Source organism: Passer domesticus, chromosome 31, assembly GCF_036417665.1.
Source record: "Passer domesticus isolate bPasDom1 chromosome 31, bPasDom1.hap1, whole genome shotgun sequence".
In the NCBI taxonomy this organism is placed as follows: Eukaryota; Metazoa; Chordata; class Aves; order Passeriformes; family Passeridae; genus Passer; species Passer domesticus.
In genome coordinates, this window is record NC_087504.1 from 691,635 (window position 1) to 698,827 (window position 7,193).

Below are 7,193 nucleotides of genomic sequence, written 5' to 3' on the forward strand. Positions count from 1 at the left end.
AGACGCGTCTGGCTCTGCCTCTCTGTGCCGAGCGCTGGCGATCGGAGTCACCCGGCCTTGTTCTGAGGCTGGGCACCAAGCTCCTGTCGCTGGCTACACTGAGAGTGCTCCCAAATTCAAACCCAGATCCTTCTGCCAGGCAGAAGCACGGGTTCAAAGATGGAGTTTACTGGAAAAGGAAAAACCTCTGAAGGAAAAGGTGAGCATAGGAAGGAGCTGAAAGGCTGAAGCCAAATGGAAAAACAATCCCACCATATTTCAGGAAAACTGGTCCATGGTGCTCAGTGCTGGCTATGGGCCAGAGTAGGTGGCTGACAGATACAGATGATCCTGCAAGGATGCCCATGGCATCACAACATTCTGTCATTAGTTTACTCTGCTTTCTCCTTTTTGACAGCAGCCAAATCACTCATACTGTCAGCCAGGACAGGGACTGTGGCCACAGCTGAGCACAGATTGGACATGGTCATGAGACGCAAGTCCTGTTGCTTTCCTTGCCATCAATGTCAGGTCTCACTACAGATAAATTTCCCGTTCTTCCTCTGCTTGCTGGTCAGGTCCAACCCTGAGGATGGTATTACAGTGCTACAGAAACACCAATAAGGCCTGCCTGTTGCTGACAGGTCTTGGTGGTTTACAGAAATAGCAGTCATAGCTGTGTGGGTTTTTCCTGTGGATTCACAGGCCAGACTGAAGAAGGAATATTTTCTCCTCTTATCATTGGAGCCTTCGCCTTTTCCCTTCAGACTTGCCAGCTTCATACTGTTCATAGGAATTAAATGCAGGCTAGTTCCATGAAAAATGAAGCCAAATAAATTTTTTCTAAAATAAAAAATTATTCCCCTTGAGTGCCACACCCATTAGATGTGTTAATGATAAAGGTGGGAATTCACCTAACTCACTTCTTCCCTTGTGAGCATGGCTCAGCCTCACACAGAGGTGAGGGGGAGCTGGGCCAATCTCTGGTGGGAGGAAGGGTCTTGTGGCAGCCCAGAGAGCCTGTGCACATTGCCAATGAACAGCTGTGCCCTGCATGTGCCCCTGCAATGAGCTGTGCTGCTGCCAGTGCCTGTGGAGCTGGAGGGCTGCTCAGCTGTGGGGCAGGGAGAGGAGCAGGAGGGTGCATGTGCAGCTGAGCCATTGCTGGAGAGCACAGGGCTCTGGGCTCCCTGCTGTCCCAGGGCAGCCCAGAGGCCAGGGTGCTCCTGTGGCAGCCCTGTGGAAGTGGGCCAGGGTTTTCCCCTGGCCTGCCTCAAGTGCCTGCCAGCAGGAGCATGTTTCCCTGTGCAGCTCTTTAGAAGTTTGCAGGGAATGTGTCCCATGAGATATGGAGTTTTATCTGCTTTAGGTTTGCATTGTGGCCCCTGTTAAACTTTGTGTCTCCGTTTTGCAGATCTGACTGGTTACAGTCTTACCGAGAAGGTTCCTCTGGACAATTCCCATGGTGCCTTACCCGCAAAGTCCTTGCCTGCTGTACAGAAGAGATCTCTTTCCTCCAAGCTCAGGAAGAAGCTGCTGCCTGAATGAACAGTGTTTGAAGAACAGGATTTATATGTTAGGCTTCATAGTTAGAGATGTACATATGTTCTAATCTTTAGATGTAGTTTTGAATAAATGTGTTTTGATTGTACCTTTAAATTTTGATGACATATTTTTAATTTTGATGATGAAAAAAAAGTGAATAAATAAATCAAATTTAAATAAACCAGGAGGAGAATGTGAGACCAGGTCCTGCTAGCCTAGAGATTATGGGAGTGCAGCTCACTCAATGTGCCGGTGTTTCACCACATCCTTTCCTCCTCACTGGGCCTCTCCTCTTCCTTTTTGTCCATGTTTTCTTGGTGTCATTTGTGCTGCTCTTTGCTACTTGGCATTACAACAGGGTCACCTGTTGACTTGTTTGGGGGACAATGGATCCAAAAGATCCTGTATAGTCAAAAGATTTCTACCTAGCTGTGTTCTGCGTTCAGAAAAAGCCTGAGAAAAGAAACAAAGAGAAGTGTGCCCAAACCCCAAAGTTTTGCTCCTTTGCAGTCTCATACAGATCTGGCTCACGGGTGTCTTCAATCACAATTTCATAGGTAAGAAGAATTCGTGTCTTTCACTGGGAAAAGATGCACTGCTTTGGAAAAGTCATCTGTATGTATATTTACCCAGGACAGCAGCCCAGCTGTGTTGTTTGCACCTTGTTTGCAGAAGGATGAGTGCACTGGGAGGCCAATAACAAGTGACAAAGGTTCCTCAAATCTGTACTGCAGCCTGGGTGCCATTCAGCCCAGAGCTAGGGGACAATTTGTTCATCATGGAACAGTGCTTGCCGCTGAAATGAATTCCTGCACAGCTGGAAGAAGCAATTCTGGATGCAGCTCCAGCTGTTGCTGGGCTGCATGATCATTGACAATGCTGCCTTTCCAGAAATTATTCCACAGTTTTCTTTCATAGGCATTTGAAGCTTTTGAACTTCACATTTCACTTTGCTTTGCCTTAGGGAAAAACACTTCTAGGCCCAGTGCAAAATGTAACCTTTTGCCAGCAAAGTCCTCGTGGTTGCCACCTTCTAATGTTACAGAAGAAATGGCATGGGATTGTGTTAATTAGGCTTTCTGAAAGAAAAACTCTATGTCACCTGGCTGCATGTGTTTGCTTAGCTATGGGTCTAGTCCTGGCTTAGTAAAGCCCAGGCAGGGTGGCATGTTGCAGGGAAAACTAGCCCGTGAGCTTGTGGGGTTGCCATCACCAGCAGAGTGAATGTGGCCTTTGGGAATTTCTCTGGAGACAAAATTAGGGACCTACTCCATGTCACAATATTCTCTTAGATCTTTCTAAAATGTCCTAGAAAAGGCTGTGAAACTTCACATCTCCTTGCACAGCCACTGTTTGAATTGGGGCATTTTTGTCCCTCCTCAAGTCATTGCTCTTGCACACCAGAAACATGAACATCCACCAACAGGAATGATGCACGGTCCTCCTGCTGCTGCTTCAGAGCACTGGGAAGTGCAGACCTGGGTATTACCAATATGAACACTTAATTAGCATTTCACGCTCCTCCAAGCTATCCACATCTCAGGGCTTTTTGTTTCAAAGCAGCCACTGTACTGGCTCTAGGGAAGAACAGGAAATGGGAAGCAGCAACTGCCAGCCTTGCAAGGGTGTAGGGGAAAACCGCAAGTGTCTGCCTCAAAAGATGAATGGGAAGAGTGTAATTGCCAAAGCAAAAGCCTCATTAGGATAGCAGGATCAGGTCTTTACTGCATGCTTGCATGAAGATCATTTGGTACCTCCTTTTTGCATCTCATGCAGAAAAGGAGCTCTTAATAATACCATGCTACTTAAAAGCGCATTGGGATGTAGCTCTGTAGTGGTTCTCAATGAAGCAGACTGCCTGCTTTGTCACTGCCAGCCCTGGTGAGCCTGCGAGGGATCCTAGTGTATCCCATGGCTGTTTTGCCTCCAAGCAAAGTTTGCGTTTCCTTATTAGTGTGGAGTAAATAGAAGAGTAATAAAATGGACAATTAAACTGGCCACTTTGGAGGATATGCTCATGCTTTCACATGTCAGTTCTGTACCCCATGCTCCCAAGGTTTGTTACTCATTATGGAATATTACAATAAACAACCTCAGCTCTCCTGTTGCATCTGAGTAAAATTGCATAAAATCACAGTGAATTCTGCTAGCAGGAACAAGACAAGAGCCTTCCAACACTCACTTGCAGCAGTCCTGGATTTCTGCAGCCCTTTGTGAAAAGCTGTTGTAGACTGAGTGTTTGGAGTTGGTTTGGGCCTTTATGAAAGATATGTGGAACAGAGTGCAGGGCTGTCCTAGCAGAAAACTGTTTGTCCAAGCCCAGGGACATGGTGCTGGCAGAAGTGGAGCAGCCCCGCTCCCAGCCCAAGAGTCTGTGAGCTGAGCCATGCCAGGGAGAAAAGGCACTGAGGGGCTCCAGCCCAGCTGCTTCACCTGCTGTGACTGTTCCATGGAGCTCTGCCACTGGGAGAAAGTCGATGCCAGATGAACCACCGAGCTTTCATCAGCTGCTAGAACTACTCCATGACAGCTCCTGTTCTTCCTGAGAGAGATCCCGGCTCCACCTTGTAACACGTGTCATAGGGGGATCTGTTTGTTAATAAACTGTTGGGGTTTTTTTCCACTTTCATCTATTAGTAATAATTTCCTATTGCAGGAAAGGGATTGTTGGAACAGTTTAGAGGAGACGACTTATTGCACAGTATCCTGTTTTAAGTTGTCTCAAACTCTGTGAGACAGATGGCTTCACATAGGAGCATCCCCAAGGCTGCTGAGGGAAAGGCACAGAGGAAGACAAACTGAGTATTTCTCAGGGAAATTCCTTGACACCAAACCACCTGAGTTGTCAAACAGTGGACCTGCCATTTGGAGACAGGGGGAAACCTTTCAGTGTGTTTGGCACAGGCTGGGTTATGCTCAAGGCAAAGGTGTGTCAGTGCACTTGATTCCTTCTCTCCTCATTGTGGCCAGCACGCACAGGAGCCCAGAGCTCCTCCAGAAAACATCACAGCACTCAGTGAGAGAAAACTTGTGCCCAGTTCTCACCTAGAGCTGTGGTGCCCAGCATTCCACCGCACTGGAATGAGGAACTGTTCCAGCTCTTTTAGAAGGAGCTAAGGAGGTTTGGCCTTCAGATCAGCTCCTTCCTAGCTCTTGATTTGCTGCTCTGGGTAAGCTGCTGCTTGTGGCAGCACTTGTTTCACAGCTGACAGCCCTGCTCTGATGGCGAGCAGCCATTGCAGGAGCTTTTGCTGGTGACATTGAACATTTCAGATCTTCCTAACGAAAGCTCAGGGCAGAACTTGTCAAAGGAGCATTGCCTGGGAGATGCTTTTAACATTAGATCTTTCCTCCACTGGCATTCATGTCCAGGGGCCTGTGACCCCAAGTGGGCAGCTGCCTCCTAAAATCCCAAATGCCACAGGATGTCTCCCAGACCCAAGCTGCCAGCATCTCCAACTCGGGCTCCTCTGGCAGTGCCAAGTGCCTCTTGCAAAGTGACACCATGAAACTGGGGTGGTGAGTTTTGTTTCCAATGGAAAATGGCCTGCATTCAGCCAAGGGGCCTGTGGCCCCAACTAGTCTGCTGCCTCCTGAAATCCCAGACGGCGCAGGATGTCTCCCAGAAGCAACCTGGTACCACCTAAAGCTCAGGCTGCCCTGGCAGTGGGAAGCACCTCCTGGAAAGGACATCAGCAAACTGGCCTGGTCAGTTTTGTTGCCCATGAAAAACGGCTGGCGTTTGTGTCCAGGGACCTGCATCCAGCCCAGGGTCCTGTGGCCCCCCATGGCCTGCCACCTCCTAAAATTCCAAATTGAGTGGCATGGGGCCTGTGCTGCAACAACTCCCCTGGGCCCTGGAGTCTCAGACCTCAGGCAGGCACCAATGACCAACAGGGAAATACAGGCAACAGGATGCTTCTTGCTTTAGCAAAAGCCTCAATCCTTTATTGTGCCAGCGACCAAGACAAGAAACAAGGGGGTAGTCATGGGTTTTATATGACAGGCTAGGGATGGCATTTAGGGTCAGGGTCCAATAGCAGAAGGAGCAGGGGACTGCAAATGGGTGGATCAAGGAGGACAGCCAATGGAAAAAACTAAGGTGAGGACATTGCAGTAGAATTGAAACCAATGGGGGTACAGGAAAGGAAGAACATTCTGGAGCCATTCCTTGTTTGACAAGATGGAGTGGAATGCCTTTTTCCGGACTTCCAGGGACATGCCCCACAGGGTGGAGGGGTGGAATCTTCTTTAAATCACACCCCTCAACCGATGCTGTCTGTCTGGGTAGAATCCCTGCCACCTGGGGCGGGGGCACAAAACAACTCCCCCTTTTTTTTATTTCTTTTAGAAACAGGAGAACAATCTTAAGTTATGGCCCCAGAATACTCTTCAACTTAAATTCCTTCATACTTATGGGGTAACTTCTAGAGGCATGAGGACAACTCATAAAGGGATTCCCGGGGACATAATAATGAACAGTAAAACACTATTAACAAGTAAATGACAATTATAGAACTGATAATTTTAGCTAAACTTCAGACAATAAACAATCTTAATGGAAAGATTAAACATGAAAGGGGTACACACAAGAAACTAATTTTGACATATGTAAAGATTGAAAGGTATAGGTAAGAAAATAAGTTTAACATAATAATCAAATTAACACTTAAGGAAAGTCGTTTCTATAATTTCTTTGTTCTCAACTTAATGCCGTTAATCTTAGTAAACTAGTCCTTTTTTCTCTCTCTCCCTGTCTCTCTTTTCTTTTTCCTTGTTTTCCTCGTTCTCTTCCCTTTAACAGTCTTTCAAGTATTCTATACTATCACTCCTTGTCTTACAATCAGACAGCTTACACACACCTTATTTTCACTTGCTTTTCACTCTCATTAAAACTTCTCTTACTTTTCTACTAACAAGAATTGTAATTTAACACATCAAGTACGAAAGTAAAACACACCATTTATAAAAACACAAAATAAAACTCATCATTTGTAAAAAAAACCTTTTCAACCAGTGAAAAATCAAACATCAAATTAGACACTGTTATGGTTTGAGGCTGGCACAGTGCCGGTGCTTCTATGAAAATACACTTTCTTGAGTGGCTTCTGTGCAATGTGATCAGGAACAGAGCAAAACAGGTTTCAATTTAGGAATAAAGAAGACAAACTTTATTAACTTACAGCATTTAAAAAGGAACAGACACAAAACTAAGAATGAAAACTTTCCCAATACATTCCTCCTCCTCCCCCCCCTTTCTTTCATGGCATGAAATGACACCACTGATTTTTACATTATAATCATCTCTCAGATGATGAGAGTCTATCATCACCTTTCAAGTAATCAACTCTCAAGTCTATCAGGAGGAGTCTCCCCTTGCATCATAGGCTTCCCCCGGAAACACAATTGAAACTTCTTGTGTTTCCGTGTCACTCGTGGCATCTGCTCTCATGACTTCTTCCCTCCATGTCCAGTGCTCTCACCACTGCACATGGACCAGAACTGCCTTTAGGGTTCTTCTTTTAAGGATGCCCTGCCTAGTTCTAACAAAAGCAGCAGTCTCTTAACTTCGGGACACCAGTCCTTCCCAAATTTCACCCCCTGGGGCCTCGTGGCCTCATAAACAGAGATCTTCTTCTCTGAAGACAGAGGGCATCTCACACCCTCCT

The 7,193-nt window shown here is 46.4% G+C and overlaps 1 long non-coding RNA gene across 1 annotated transcript; it reads left to right on the top strand.

The window, feature by feature from the left end:
- On the top strand, window positions 1-1,638 carry LOC135287758 (uncharacterized). The gene is made up of 2 exons (XR_010351304.1): window positions 1-199; window positions 1,394-1,638. It is a non-coding gene; the product is annotated as an uncharacterized LOC135287758 (long non-coding RNA).
- Window positions 1,639-7,193: the final 5,555 nt, after the last annotated feature.